At 41.5% G+C, this 16,272-nt stretch overlaps 1 protein-coding gene and 1 long non-coding RNA gene across 4 annotated transcripts in view; one reads left to right on the forward strand and one right to left on the reverse strand.

Moving 5' to 3' along the window:
- FAM135B (family with sequence similarity 135 member B) overlaps positions 1-16,272 on the reverse strand; it is a 1,130,658-nt gene that overhangs the window by 994,511 nt on the left and 119,875 nt on the right. The gene's annotated exons all lie outside the window — the stretch shown is intronic.
- The window catches only part of LOC138282844 (uncharacterized), a 135,601-nt gene that overhangs the window by 115,097 nt on the left and 4,232 nt on the right, over positions 1-16,272 (forward strand). The window contains exon 3 of one of the 3 annotated variants that reach the window (XR_011201010.1): positions 3,950-4,077. The exons of the other annotated variants lie outside the window; for them this stretch is intronic. This is a non-coding gene — a long non-coding RNA (uncharacterized lncRNA). The remainder of the gene's footprint in view (positions 1-3,949; positions 4,078-16,272) is intronic. 3 annotated transcript variants of the gene reach the window in all.

Here is a 16,272-nt window from a genome sequence, read left to right on the forward strand (position 1 = left end):
GTGGCAAAGCCCTTCTCTTCTATGTTAGACTTGTTTACAATCCTCTTCTTCTCCTTCACAACCACAGAATAATGACTTGGCTCAGAAATCTTCAATCTTGATAATGACTCTGTAGTAATGAAAGATCTAAGCATCCCGATCGGGTCGTTTGCGACCGCAAAAATTGATTTTGGTATGTATGAATCCCAATTTGTGATTCAGTAAATTCTTACCAAATCGCAATTTGGAATTGCGACTACATACCAATTTGGTATTAGGAAGGGGCGTGTCAAGGGCGTCCCTCCCTAATACAGATTCACAGCAGTATGCAGGAATGTTTTGGGAACGAAAAGCGGTCACAACACATTTCCATTTTACCAACTACTTCAAGTATGTGGTAACCCATTCGCAAACGGGAAAGCGTCCCCAAAGGCACCCCTTCCTCTTTGTGAATGGAAGCAAAAAACATTTTTTAAGAGCAGGCAGTGGTCACATGGACCACTGCCTGCTCTTAAAAAAATGACAAGAAAATGTTTAATTTTTCTTTTTTTAAATGCATCCGGTTTTCCTTTAAGAAAAATGGGATCCATTACAAAAAAAAAAAGATTGCTTCATTTAAAAGCAAACACATACATGGTGGTCTGCTGAGCCCAGCAGGCCACCATCCCTGTGATTGCAGCCATTCACAATGCGTCGCAAATTGCGACCTACCTCATGAATATTAATGAGTTAGGTCGATTTGTGAGCCATTGGGAATCACTAAATGAAACTCTGGGAGTTTCATATTTTCAAGTAGTGATTACCTAATTGCAATTCGCAGAAAGTCGCAATTAGGTCATCGCTATCTAGATAAATGATACATCTGGCCCTAAATGCTGTTGAAAATGGGGCAACTAGACTTTCTTGGATTTAATCACACTGCTCGTGTTTTGATACAAATTTCATGTGAAAACATAACTAAATCTCCTTATCCATTATCTTTTTGTTTATTGTGTTACACACTCTTCTATGTTACGTTTTATTCTTTACATTGTGTGGCTACTGGAGCATTGAGCACTGTTGTAAGAAATTAACACTGTATACTTTGGGCAGACATACTTGTCACTTCTTTCATTAATTAATGCCTCATTAGTAGCTGTTTGGAAATTGTATGCATTTACAGTCTCTGCGACTAACTGATTATTGTTGTAAATCTTCTACCTATCATGTAAATCCACTGGGCACCACTTCTTCCTTTTCAAAGCAAAGTCAATCAGTCATTTTTATTGTTTGGCTTTGCGCTTATTTTTTTTTACAATGTATGAAATTTGTGAGTAGCCTTTGACACACATATAATGCCTGGATGCCTGCAGACAGAATTTGATAAACTAATATGCTTTTGTCTGGAAATTAGGAGCATCAAAGGGAGTACTGGACAGCAAGTCCATATGGCTTGCAGTCAGGATACTTGCCATACAGCTTTGCACCCAACCTCTTTAAAATTCATTTGAGGTCCTATCTCTCTTGAAAAAGCAAAGAGAGTCGTGCTTTGAGATGATGAAACAGAGTGGAAACGCAAAGTAAACGCTTTCAGACAGGCCTCTGGGCACCTATTCTTTTTTGTCCTTTAAATCTAGGAGGGTTCTTGGGAGGGGTTTGTTTTCTTTCCATTTTCTTTTCTGTTTTTTTCCTGAGGCCCAGAGGAGGACGCCTATGAAAATGGCTGTCCTTTGCTCCTTTCAACTAACTCATTCTTTTCAAGGCTTGCTATTCCCTGTGGAGCTCAGAGAAAATCAATCATTGCAACAGAGAAGCAGTATTATATAAAATGGCTGCACGAAATGTATCAATATGTGTGAATAGTGCAGCAATACAACATGCAATAGATGTTGGTTAACCTGCAAGTCCAGAGTTCAACAACTAGCTTTGGAACTTAATATGATTCTCAGAACTGCCTGGTTTTGTAGACGGAGTTGCAAAACCATCCTGTTTCGAGTATCCAAACACTGCCATTCTGCAGAAGAAGTTCCTTTATATTCTATTCAGATTGTATACTCCAAAACAATATACAACATCTCTGGAAATAAGACAGTTTGCAAAATAGTAAACAAATCCAATACTACTGTGTAAAACTCACATATATTCTCCTTATGATATTAGCAATTCTCTATGTTCCTTTCAACAGTCTCTGGGAGAACTTTTCTGTAAGGATGAAAGTTCTCAGAAAACTGTATCAACCGCACTTTCATTTTCTTGGCCCCTTTTGGAACGGGACTCTATAACTACAGATCTAGAGCTCCCCAATGACACATATCTCCCTGAGATAGGAGAGACTCAGTTATCCTTCCATCCGACAATCTGAAGGGGAAATTCTATTTAACTTTTTTCTCCCACATGCTAGATAGCTGTTAGCAGTAAATATACAGTTTTGGGATGCACTTGCTGCATTTAGGTGTGATGGCCTCTGCTCCATCCCTCACCTCCACTTACATTAATGCTAGGCCTTCCTCTCCCTGTCTAGATCACTATAATTTGAAACTTAGGCCCATATTTATACTTTTTTGCACTGCATTTGCGTAATTCATTGATGATCATACATCCACATGATCAGTGTTAAAGAAATACAACCTGCTAAGTTAAACAATAGTCAGAAACAACATTATAATTGTACACCCCATCAGAGAAGATTCTAAAAGAAGATGCTTACCCCATGAGAGCAGTTTCCAGATGCAAACAAAGCAGTCCCATAGCTACACAAACGCCTTAGGGCAGAAGCACAGTACCCATTGTAATGAGTCTGTTCAGGTGACGGTTCACAAACAAAGGTATTGAATAAAAACTGTTAACGCTTGTACTCACTACTAGGTCACACAGTATCCAACTGCATTGTTGATTCACTTAAGTGTCTACTGTCATTACCAGAATTAAGTTCTATGATTCTTAGCTTGGCAAGTACAGTGACATTTGCACAAACAGACAAGCTAACAAAAGTGATCAAATACTTTTTATTCAAGGACCATTCATGTCTCCTGAACTCAAAGATATCCATTTCCATTCTATTTTTGTTTCAGAATATTTTATTGAGTATAATTTAACAACAGAAAAGAACGTATAGAAAAAGTATAGTAACTGTAACGAATAAATGAGATATCTATACAAGGGGTGATAAAGAACATCCTTATCCAGTTCCTCTGTGCAAATCAAAGGTATGGGAGAAGACACCACTGACATGCATAGTAGCTAATGGCTCAGCAGTAGTGGCTTCTTTCCTTGGGTGCAGGGGCTGTGCCCACCCTATTATTGGCATCCACATTTCTTTTAAATGCTAAGTAACACCGGTGGCAATGTTACTTAGCATATTAAAACAAATGTGGAAATTTCGCACCAGTCCTGCCTGACAGATGACGCTCCGAGTCTTACTCAGGCGTCATTGCGCATGTGTCACATAAAAGCTCTGTAAACTGGGCTGACATTGTGTCAGCCCTGTATGCACTGTTTGGGGCCCAGGGAAACCACCGAAAAAGGACACCAGCCATCGTCATATTTCCAAGCAGCCTCGGGCGGGTACAGGATAAGCCCTGTACCTTCCGAGGCTGCTCATGCCTAAAGCACTGCAGGGCGACCCTGCCCCTTCCCAGGTGGTCACTAGATGGGAAGGGGGTCATAAAGCATGAGTGACCCCCACCCATCTCTGTGCAAGATGGGAAAGGTAGAGTTTATTTACTTTTTTTATACTGGCTAAGCAATGTTACTGCAATAATCACTGCACTTTGTATTGTGCTGTGAATACTGTAGTAAGGTTGCATTCTGTTAAAAAGACTGCTATCAATCTAATTTACATGATCACATCACAGCGTCATGAGACTCAACTCATGACCCTATGTGAGATCGAGTCACATGCTGCATGCTATAAAAAGAGTACACTGTACCGAAGAGTATTTCTGTTTATAGAATTTCAGCTGGATTCACAGAGTAGAGCTTTCACTTTCAGCTCCACTGTGTGGTTGACATTCCAACTCTGACACCTTGCAGCCTCTGTGACAGCAAGAGGCAGCACACCAACCCTGGCCTCAAGCTATCAACCTGCTGGACTGACTGGGACAGAATCTGCTTGAGAAGGTAAGTTTAAAATATTAAATATTTTATATTTTAATTTAGTATAATTTAGGCACATTGCATTTCCATACATATGTTTAGCATTGCAGGTCTACCATGAGTACATTGAACGCTCTATGAGAGTTAACAAATAACACAGCACAGACATAGTCAATAACATCAATTAATACATCTTACCATACACCACCAGATCACTCTTCCATTTACTCATTGAGCATATCACAAGCCCTATCGCCATCGACCAGCTTGTCACTTGTGCCTTACTCCTTCTATTTAGTAAACCAATATACCAAACACTTTTCATTGGCCATTTTACTGATTATAGTCTAGACCAATAGATAAAGCACTTATGCAACAGCAGTTTTACCTATAGCGAACCTTGCCCAAGGGCATAAAAGCGCTTCACCAAGGATATAGGCCACATTTAATCTCTTTGCACAGGAAGATCTGCAGAGTTCAAAAACCTGCTTCCTCGTGTTGCATGGTTGGCAGCTGTACCGATTAGGCAAGATTGCCTTCAACTAAGAAACATACACCCTCCCTGTCTGATGTCATTGAGATTAGTGAACTAAAAGGGAAGTCTGTTGTAATGCACACCCTATATATGGCCTAGCAATTAAGCTCATTCTCTTTGCTATTTGGCTCAGTCAAAATAAATAAAAAATGTTTACGCCTTACCACTTTCTCAAGTCACCAGTCGCCATTGTGGCTCAGTGTGTAATGTTTTAATAATAGTCATGAAATTGGGGCTTAAATGGAAAGTTTCTAATGTGTGAAAAAGGAATTGTCAATGTACTTTTAGTTTTCATATGCCATAAGGTGTATGGTAGCACCTCCAAAGTATGTTTTAAAGACATCCCAATGAATAATTTTCAAGGTATCATTTGGATTATTGTTTGTGAACTAGTCATTTATAATGTGGGAAGCTAAGGAGCATTCAAGTGAACTTAGAACTATATTAGTATTCATTCTCCATCGAGATTTTGGGGGATAGGTATTCTGAAGGGTGAGAGAAAAAGAGATAAGAGCATGGTCAGAGATGGAGATTTGTTCAATCTTAAGATTTGAATTAATTGTACAGAGGTGCCTTGAAATAAGTAAACAATCAAATCTGGAAAAAAGTAGAATGTGCATGAGAAAAAAAGTGAATACTTTGCTAGTAGGATTAGCTAATCTCCAAAAATCTATTAATTTTGTCGTAAAAAAAAGATCAAAGTATATGGAAGGATTTATTGGGTCTAAAATTAAAAGTGGACATTCTATCCACAAGGGGGTTGTGCATAAGACTAAAATCTCCACCCACTATGAGAGGGACTGTAGTATGGCGCCAGGTGCACCTGACCCCTCCCATGTAGCCACCATCAATATCACGCAAGGAAGTTTATTTTTTAGGGGTTGGGGAATTTTTAAAGAAGGGCAAGAGGAAGGAAGAAAGAAGAGGAGGAAGCATCAGGAGAGGACACAGTGAGGTAAGTTGGCTTGGGGCAGGGCTGGTGGGTAGTTTTTAGCATTGGGGTGGATTTAGGGCTTAGGGTGGGTGGAGGGCCGGGGTAGGTTACTTATTGAGGGGAAGGTTTTAGGGCTGAGGGCGGGTAGGGGTGTTAGGGTAGTTTAGTTTTTAGAGACAGGGGTGGGGGTCAGGGTAGTTTTTTGTAGGGCTCACAGAGGGTGGGGAGCTCAGGGTAGTTTTGCTTTTAGGGGTGGGGTGGTGGGTCAGGATAGTTTTTTTTTAGGGCTTAGGGTGGGTGGGGGTTCAAGGTAGTTTAGTTATTAGGGTGGGGGTAGGTTTTAGGGCTCAGGCCGTGTAGAGGGTGTCAGGGTAGTTTAGTTTTTAGAGGCAGGGGTCAGGGTCGTTTTTTGTAAGGGCTCAGGGCAGGTGGGGTGTTGGGGTAGTTTCGTTTTTAGGGGTGGGGGTGAGTGAGGGGTTGTGGTAGTTCAGTTATTAGGGGTGGGGGAAGGTTTTAGGCCTCAGGGCAGGTGGGGGTGTCTGGATAGTGTATTTATTAGAGGTGGGGGTAGTTTTGGGGCTCATGGTGCGTGGGGGAGTTGATGACAGAACCACACATGCCGTTCCGCATATGCCCTTTCTAAGCAAGCTTTTACAACAACATTTGTTGTAAAGACATGCGTGGTAAATGCATGCGTGGTAAAGGCATGCGTGGAAAAGACGCAGTTTTGGTTCCGCAGTTGTTAAGGCATGCGTTGTTCTGGCATGCATGGTTCTGTCATACAACCGAACCAGAGGAGCAAGAGACACAGTGATCTTGGTACCCCGACCGGTGAGGAGAAGCGATGCAATGCGAGGAGAGCAACTAAAGAATGGATCAGTGAGCAGCGGAAGGAGACAGAAGAACACGAGGCAGAGACATGAGGAGGAGAGGGCACAGGAGCCTCAGTGAATTTGGTGTTGGGCACATTTCCACTAAACATGTACACCTCCCTATTTCCCAGCACCATAGATACCCCAAGTATTTGTTTGCAACCCTGAGTATCATATACTCTTTTCTGTTTGAGGGTTGCCATCATCACCTGACCCTCAGGGGAGACAATGAGTTCTATATCAAGAAAACAGGAGACGAGAGACCAGGAACACAGTGGGGGATGAGGAGTGAACAACGAACGGCCATACATTGGTGACATTCCATAGACTGTATCTTGTAGTAGAAACCTGAAAGACTAATAAACACCTAATGTTGAAACCAGATTTTAACATTCTCTCTTTCTGGCTAGTGGGACATCAGGGACTACAGGGACATTACCAAGTTTTATAATTTCAGTAGTGATAGTTTTCAAAAAAAGAGAGGTCATCTATTATGGGAGCATAAAGATTGACTAAGTTGAGTTTACAAGCTCCAATTTGTATTTGAGCATATAGAAATCGGCTGTCTGAATCATGATGGTGATTTATGACTTTTATATAGGAGTTCTTTAAAAAGAGAATGGCTATGTCATTTTTGCATCCTGCAGCTGGGGGTGAATTGATAGTATTCACCCATTCTTTGGATGTGGAGTTTAAAATGTTGTCATTAATATGAGTTTGTTGAAGAAACCAAATATCAGGTTTAAATCTTTTTAAGTATTCTAATATTTGAAGCCTCTTGACTGGGTGTCATAGGTCTGGAACATTGAGGGAGACAATGTTTTGTTTGTTTTAAGTAGTCATAGTGGTATATAAGTTATATCAAAGTAAAGGCGAAACAGAGAAGTATAGAACGAGAAGTAGCCCATAAAGCTAGACAGATATAACATACATAATTTATAGAGGCCATATCCCAATATCTCATATTAATTAATAAAGATAGACAGAGTCAAAAGGCAACATAGAACACACTGCTTAAACCTGCTATTATGTATATACATGTAAAATAAAAGTGTGAGAAGTCATATCATCCAACAGAACTGAAAGGTAGTGAGAACATTGCAACAGGAGCTTGTTGATCGAGATAGATGAGCAGGTCAAAAGGAGAGACAAAGGACTTAGAAATATCGTTTTTTCCAGATGCACATCATAGAGGGATCAAAAAGTCATATTTGTATCCTGCATCTCTTAATCTCGATCTTAAATCAGAGAATTATAGGATGAAGCTTCAGAGTTTCTTTGGCAAAGTCTTGATATATGCGGACCTTGTTACCTTCTAGTAGTAGAGTTAGAATTTCCAGCACAGCTTTAATGATGAGGAGAAGGTGATGGTGTTGTAAAACTTTAAAATAATCTGCCTTGTTTTTTATTGATGCAGTTTACAATGAAAAGGAATAGGATACGCTTTATTCATTTAAAACTTTTCTGAGAATTTAATGTTGAGGAGCCTCGGTATCATAGACTCTAAATAAAGACAGCAGTTTTGGCTTTCAATATTTTCAGGTACATTAAAAATGCACACATTGTATTGGTGGTTTCTGCTTTCTAAGTCCAACAAAGTCTTTTTGCATAGGGGAAATTCGATGGGCTAAAAGTGTCAGAGATATAATGGTCTTATGATTATTTCAAATTTTTATCTCACTATTAGAAATCCTCATTGATAGAGAAGCCATGTCGTTTTGAATATCCTTAATAACCAAGCATATGGAGTCAGTGTTTAAGTGTATGGCCTGTATCTCCTTTAATATGTTAGTTAAGGGCAATTCTTGTGCGTCAACTGCTGTAGATTTTGTAGGTGGAGAAGGGGCAGTTTATTTCCATTTGTTGGAGCACGTAGATGATGGTTTTGCTTCCCTTTTAGAGAGAAGACAGTGAGCGTGGTTGATTGATAAAGTAAAAGATGGGTATGATCATGTCAAGAAATATGTCACTGTATGCCTTAAGTGGTGCAGCAATAAGTCAAAGTAGATACTATGTAGTGACTGTCAGGGGCTAATTTCTAGCAAACCAGTGAGGTAATGAAATAATCTCTTTAACAAAGTAGTGACAGTCTGTCAAAAAGAAGGAGAAAACAAGCTATTTTAGTTGTAAATCCCTTTAGAAGAGGAGCTGGGTGTGTTTCTGAATTTTGAAGCAGGTGGGACTGAAGAGACTGTCTCCCCCCTCACAAGGTGGACCTCAGCGTGTATTCCTAGCTGAGGAGCGCTTTGGTGAAAGCTTCCACCCTACCTCATCATAATATCTTCGAAAATCAAAATGGTCTAACCGACCTCCACTGCAGAAATATTGACATAAAAAAAGGCCAACATCCTCCTCAGCTTGTCAAAGATCTTGGGACATGCACACTACATTATTTTAAGGGCATTGTTGTCACTGCATGATCAACCCACACTGTTCTTTCATTGCAGGAGTCAACTACTTCCCCCCACTTCAGGCCAGAACTATGCATTATGGAAGGTATTCATGGTCCTCACCCTCCACCTCCTGATATTACATTCATGTAGAGGACACAGGGAAATAGTCCCTCATGCATCAATGCTTTCCTCAACACCATGATTTGTCAGACACAGCACTCCTTAGCCATCTGAGTTGCTACAGCACTTCCTCTGATTTTGCCCTCATTTAGTTTGGAGCTTCATTGATTTTTTTCCATTCTGCTTCAGCACTTCTCTGCACTTTTCTCTGTAGAAACTGCCCATAAACTGGAGGATCTTTACCATCTACTGGCATTTTCCAATCTGCTCTAACCCAGCAAGATCACAGAGGAGGGGCTACTTCATCTTCATGTGAAAATGGCACATGTGCAAACCACAGGGGTCATTCCTGTCATGCCTCTTCGACATCTATTTGTGCCTAGGGTACTAGCTAGATGACTATTCAAATCAAATCAAATCAAATCAAATCAAATCATTAACATTTATAAAGCGCGCTACTCACCCGTGCGGGTCTCAAGGCGCTAGGGGAAAGAGGGGGTTACTGCTGCTTGAAAAGCCAGGTCTTTAGGAGTCTCCGGAAAGCGGAGTGGTCCTGGGTGGTCCTGAGGCTGGTGGGGAGGGAGTTCCAGGTCCTGGCTGCCAGGAAGGAGAAAGATCTCCCACCCGCCGTGGAGCGGCGGATGCGAGGGACGGAAGCGAGTGCGAGGCCAGAGGAACGGAGGAGGCGGGTGGGGACGTAGAAGCTGAGGCGTCGGTTGAGGTATTCCGGTCCCTTGTCGTGGAGGGCTTTGTGTGCATGGGTGAGAAGTCGAAAGGTGATCCTTTTGCTGACTGGGAGCCAATGCAGGTGTCTCAGGTGTGCGGAGATGTGGCTGTTGCGGGGTACGTCGAGGATGAGGCGGGCCGAGGCGGGCCGAGGCGTTTTGAATGCGTTGCAGGCGATTTTGGAGTTTGGCTGTGGTCCCAGCGTAGAGGGTGTTGCCGTAGTCCAGGCGGCTCGTGACGAGGGCGTGGGTCACGGTTTTTCTAGTGTCGGCGGGGATGAACCTCAGTTGTTTCTGAGCAACTCTCCTATTCACCTTCACTTAGTAAATAGGTCAACGCATCAGATCAACATACCCTCCTGTCTGCATCATGCATGTGTCAAAATGTAAGGGTTCGATGGGACCAAAAGGAATTGGAGTCAAAAATCCACTTCTCTGTCATTGGAGTTGACCGCTGATGTAGAAGCATCACCATCCACCATATTGAAAGGATCCTGTTAATTCACCTTCATTCCTCAAGGTCATGGAATGAATAAGGGCATCTATTTGCAAATCACCCATTTCCAGAGAACCATCGAACTTTCCTAACCTGAAAGCCACCTGGAAAAGACCAAAACCCTTGTGATGGCCCACTTTGGCTGAAGTGACCTTGTTGACACTGGGCTACTAAAGATTGTAATGCTTAGGCTTCAAAGGTTCTAGAATCATCGCGTTACAATATTACCAAATAGGACCAGCCTTAGAAAAATTCCACGAGCCCCCAGTAGATGTAAGAATCAAGTTCAGTTTTGTAGGTGCTGAGGTCACAGTCTCAGTTTACTAGCTGAGATCTCTTACCCACTTTGTTCTCACCAGAAACTGAGGTTCAGCAATAGCAAACATATTTTTCAACGAGCTTTCTGACAAAGCAAATATGAAGACAGAACCTGGGGGTGCAGAGGACCGGACAGTAAAACACAGTGCACCCAAACCTCAGGGCACAACCACATTACAAACATGTAAAAGGCCTCAATGTTCGACTATACCAACAAGCTGCTAATTAACCTCATCATCATAGGGGCACAGACTGAAGAATACCAGATAGACCCTCTCATCTCTGATTGAAATCTTACTCCCTCTGAAATAACAAGAAGAACACGCTGTACAAAAATATCAGTAAATAAATGACTGGTCATCTCATGCATGATCAAAATAAACCTGTTTGTGAATCATTACCCTTGAGCTAGAACACGTCTGTTGATTTCAGTGACATTTACAAAACTCCCTTATTCACACGGTAGATGCAAGAAAATGTTGCATTTTCTTCCACTGCAATTTTCTTTCTTATTCCCTTCATCACGTGGTCCATATCCGTTTTTATTTAGTGATCATTCTTATTATAATTCCCCCATTCTTTCACTCTGTTTTTTTAGTTTTCTTTTCGCCCAAGATATCGGCTTCATTTAGCAGCTGGCCTCCTGTGAGGCAGCTGGCCTCATGTGAGGTCAGCACAAAAAATAATCTCTGAAATCTGTAACTCCTTACACCCTAGTGCATGAAAGGAGCACCCTTAACCTACGCTGCTTGAAAGAGAGGGCAGATCTCCTGGAAGCAAGTCTCAGAAAATCCTAAAGCTGGTAAACTCTCACTTGAATAATACTGCAGCTGTCCCCCAGGACAATAAAAAGATAATATGGCCATCAAGACACGCGGTGCTTATTTTATGTTTTTTTTCTTCTTTTTTGTACAGCTGCCTCTTGCTTCAAAATCAGGTTAGTGTCTCAGCAGTAGGTGGCCGGGCTGGCCTCATTCACCGGGCAAACTGCTCTCTGGATTAATAAAGGATCAGGAAAGATGATGTGGAGTGCAGTACACCTTAGGCTGAAGGAAAAGAGCAAGGGATAGAATGTCCGTGTGCAACTCAGATTAATACTTTACATTAAAACGATGAGAGAAATAGTCCCACTTCGATATATCTTTGCAGCTGGTAAAAGGTGAAAACTCCTCGGCACTGTTGTCATCAGCACGCCTTCCAAACATTACTAATATCACATAGAAGCACCACTCTAACACCTGCCAAATAGAACTGTTAGATGACTTAAACCTTTGACATCACAATGCTTTTCTGGCTAATTAAACTCTGCTTGTCCTCAGGCACTGATGAGCTGTGCAAATAAAGCAAGATCTAACTCACTCCGTGGCCCCAATTACCATTAAGGAGAAGCGAAATTGATTCATGGTTATTTCACTCTGTCTGATTACAGGTGTAAACCACATGTAAAACTTCAACTTGGTAATATCAAATGCAATACATTTCCATTAGGCCAGGGAGAAATTTAAATCTGCAGAATTTCTGTAATTTTGCATCACACTTATGTAAATTTTAGTAAAGTACGGTATTGTGCCATGTTTGGTAATTGCGCCATATTTTGTAGAAAAAACATTGCGCAAGAGCGTCGACATAATACAAATAAGTAGAACACCAATAGCTGTTGTAGAAATGCGTTTTTCACTGTATTTTTTAGTGCAAAAGTGAATATAAATGTAGCATTAAATCACAGATTGGCATTTTGCATCATTTCACATAAATTTCGAAACATTTCTCATAATTACGCGAAAGAAAATTACAATCATTTTGGAAATCCCTAATTTGCAAACAGACACACCTGGAAATGTTGAGTGGTAAAATTTGATGTAGAAAGAACGAAATTGCTATTATGAGTTGTGTGCTAACCATTTCCACATGAGGGATTAGTGGCAATTTGTCCTCGAATCCAGGTCAGGTGCAAATCATTTAGCAAAAAACATAAAAAATTGTGAAAAGCATATTTACAGCAAGGGATTAAAATGAAGCAGCCAACTGCACCTTATTTCCAATTGAGCATGCATTTGGACTAGTTTGGGCACGCGTCTGATGCCTGCATTCATTAGCTTGTGCGTTGGGTTATGCACTAGACAAGGGTCCTTATTATGAGGTTGGCGGTCCTAGGACCACCAGCCTCGCAGTGGCAGTCAGCCTGCCACAACTGTGGCGGTCAGTCCGCCACATTGCAACCCTGGCGGGCAGGTCTGTCAGAAGACCACTGTTCCCACCAAGAACATTGTTCCCGATGGGGAGATGGCAGTGAGAGTTGTAACCAGCCAGGGTGGCGCTGAACTCAGCGCTTCCTGGCTGATTACAACCCCACTTTCTGCCAGCCTTTTCATGGTGGGGAAGCTGAAAGCCAGTGCCGGGGGCCCACTCCAGTCTGTGTAAATGTAAGGAAAGCCTGGGCAGTGCAGGCCCCCCCCACCCATCATGGTCAGAATGCTCGCTGTCTGCATTGCAGACAGTGCACATTCCAAGGGTGCTGGAGTGCTAGGATATTGTCCTCCAGTCCCTTAACAAAGCCAAGGCCAATATCTTACCACAGCTCCTGCCGGTCAGCCAGACTGAAATGCGTATTACAATGTTCCCACTGGTCAGCCTGGTGGGGACACTGTAATATGCTTGGAGGGGTGCCACCGGTATAGTGGTGACGTCCTCAGCACGGCGTTGGCCATCTGCTTTTAGGACCGCCAAAGTTGTAATGAGGCCCAAGGTGTGCAAAATGACTCTTCTATGTGGCATGCTCCATCTCATTTGTATCAGATGATGTGTGCCTGTACTCATGGAAGAATCTGATTTAGAAGAAAAACTGGGAGGAAATGTTGAAAATTCACATCAGCAGCTTAAGTGGAGGACAAAGGCTGTGGGATACCAATTTACTAGGAATCAGAAGTTAAGTAATATATAATTATTTTTGATTAATTTTATGTACTATTTTTATCACTTTGTTTTTTAAAGCTACCACTACACAATGTTTGTGTTCAAAGATGTTTAATCTTACTAACTTGTTTCCAAAAAAAGAGGTTGATTAAAGACTATGACATAAGTTAAACATAAACACTTCATTAACGGAATATATATAACACACAATGTGCGTCACAAATACAAAACACAATTGCACTTGTCTGATGCTTTAGTCCAGAATCAACACGCAAAACTGGATGACATAAATATAAATACCAACTGTTGAGTAAAGCATGACAAGAACTAGAAATGATGTATATTCATAATTCAGATACAAGCTGCTTATTTTTGGTGGAGAAGAACTTTCTAATAACTGAGTGGTGAGGGCAGCCTCCTTTGATGTCATACAGGAGAGACTACTTAAGAATAGGAGTGGATATGGAAGTGGGAAGAGAATGGCTTTTGAACTATTGGCTGGACATGCATCTCTAAGGTAGATAACTGCCAAACGGTCCTTGAAGGGGCACTCATCTGTTCCTCCAGGGAGTACAACACGGGCACATGTCCTTCTGCAACTAGTCTTATGGAATGGTGCAAAGCATGTGTCATGTGACACAGAGCTTGTCTATTAGTCCTTTGTTCTGCATAATCAAGTAAATATTACCTTTGGTTCGACCTCAAGCCATCCCTCATTTCAATAGGATGTGGTGTTCTAAAATGATGCTCCTGTACCTTCATCCTTTCTAGATGTTCAATAGAACCACATAGAGACTTCATTTAATTTTCCAATGCTACAAGGGCATCTGTACATTTCTACAGTTGTGTATGTAGTGTCTCTGAGTAGGCTCCATCAGAGAAACCCTTCTGGAAATTAGTTCTAGTGATTCAGCCACAGTAAGTTTGCTAATAGATACAGGAGGTAGGAAATCTACCTCTGCAAGTGGACTCCAGTTTACTTTACCTCTCCCATGTAGCAGTGGCATACACCCCCCTTCCTCCTCCACTTCTCTGGAGGAATTGGTGCTAACAGAAAGTGATCTATTAATAGAGTAATTGTGTGTATATATATATATACATATATATATATATATATATATATATATATATATATATATATATATATATATATATATATATATATATATATATATATATATACATATATATATATTAAACACATAATAAAATATATATTTAAACTATATTAAGAAAAGTATTAATGTATCAATGTCTGGGAATTATAGATATACTATTCCCACTTCAGTTTATGCAACAGTAGATAAAGTGTTTACTTTCAGAGAGGCTAAATTATTCCCACTCCAGTCTACTTTGGAGGAGTCAAATTTACAATTCCCACTCCAGTCTGTGCAGCAGTAGGGAAAGTATTTCACTTCAAACACATTACATATTTGAATAGCCCTAATAATTTACAAGAAATAGAAAACCTAACTGCTGAACCAAAAAGTGAATTATATATAAACACAAAAACAATTAAAGAATTTACATGATTATTACATGCTTTTTTCAGGTTTTACCACACTTTTTGGCCCCCATTTGGGCTATTTGCTGCTGTTTTAAACTCTGAGAGTTAACTGAGGCCAGAAAACCAGAACTCAGTGGCAGTGTTTTAACCATATACAAATTGCATGTCAAAACGGATACACCCAATTTACAAGGCCTACTTACTTAAAAGTCCCTAGTATATGGTACCCAAGGCATGTAAGACAGAATTTTCACTCAGGGATGCAGCACTGTTTGTGCCACCCTTCATGTGACAAGATACAAAATGGACCCCAGCCTGCCACTGCAGACTGGAAGGACAGAGTTTTCACTGCCAGTTTGACTTTGCCATTCAAACCTATGGCAAAGACATCCTATCCCTTAATAGTATATAGAAGTCTCACCTAAGGAAGGCCAGTGACAGGGAGCTATATTTTGTTAAGTAAGACTTGTGTTTTATGACACGTCTTAGCAGTACCATTCCAAATTGTCGTTTTGCTGTGGGAAAAGTTGGTAGCCTCACTGGCTAATATAGAGTTACCAGGTGGCATCCCAACTGGCTACCTTTTGGCTGGGACTAACAAAGTGGGTTATGCAAGGTCTCAAATGAAAGGGGACACTAAAAGTGACTCAATAGTACAGTCAACATTTATATTGGCAAGCTTTGTGAAAGTTGTCATTCTTTGTCCCAGCTTGTTCAGTGACTTTACAGAGGACCTGGAACTGAGTCAGGTTTCTGCCCACCTGGGGAGATGTGTGAATGACTCACAGGCCAGGAACAAAGGCTTTGATATGGCCCCCTCCCACAGGATGGACTGCAGAGGGCGTTAGCCCAAAAGGCAGGCATCAAAAATGATGTCGCATTTGAAGGCCTACGGGGACACTCCCACGCAGGAAGCCTTGTGTTTCCCCTAGACAAGGAAAAGCCAGGGCCCAGAAAGGGAAAACCAGTTTCAGTACCAGTTTTCCATGGGCATGCAGCCCATGGTAGCCAACCCCCCAGGTGGGGGCTACCAAGGTCTTTACACTCAAGGAAGACTTTCGTCATGTTGTTAGTGGCAGGAATGTTGCTCTCTGGTATAGTCAAATGCCACAAATCACCTGAACTGTGTCATCAGAGAGGAGGCAACCAACGAGCCTCTTGGCTAGTGAGTGTGTTGACCTCTCAGGCACTTTTTGGGGATATAATGGGCACCCCTGGCACCCGAGACTTCAGGACTCACTGGACTTGGATATGGATTGAGACGTAGACCACTTTGCACCAGTCGGAAGGGCACAAAAAAAGGCTGCAACGCTGGAGGAACTAAACCTGCTACACCTTGGGCTAGGGGAGTTTGGACCTTGTTCTGCATGCCTGGCTTGGGGAAAAAGTTAATAACCGGCCCGGTC

This window comes from Pleurodeles waltl, chromosome 2_2, assembly GCF_031143425.1.
Source record: "Pleurodeles waltl isolate 20211129_DDA chromosome 2_2, aPleWal1.hap1.20221129, whole genome shotgun sequence".
NCBI classification, from domain to species: Eukaryota; Metazoa; Chordata; class Amphibia; order Caudata; family Salamandridae; genus Pleurodeles; species Pleurodeles waltl.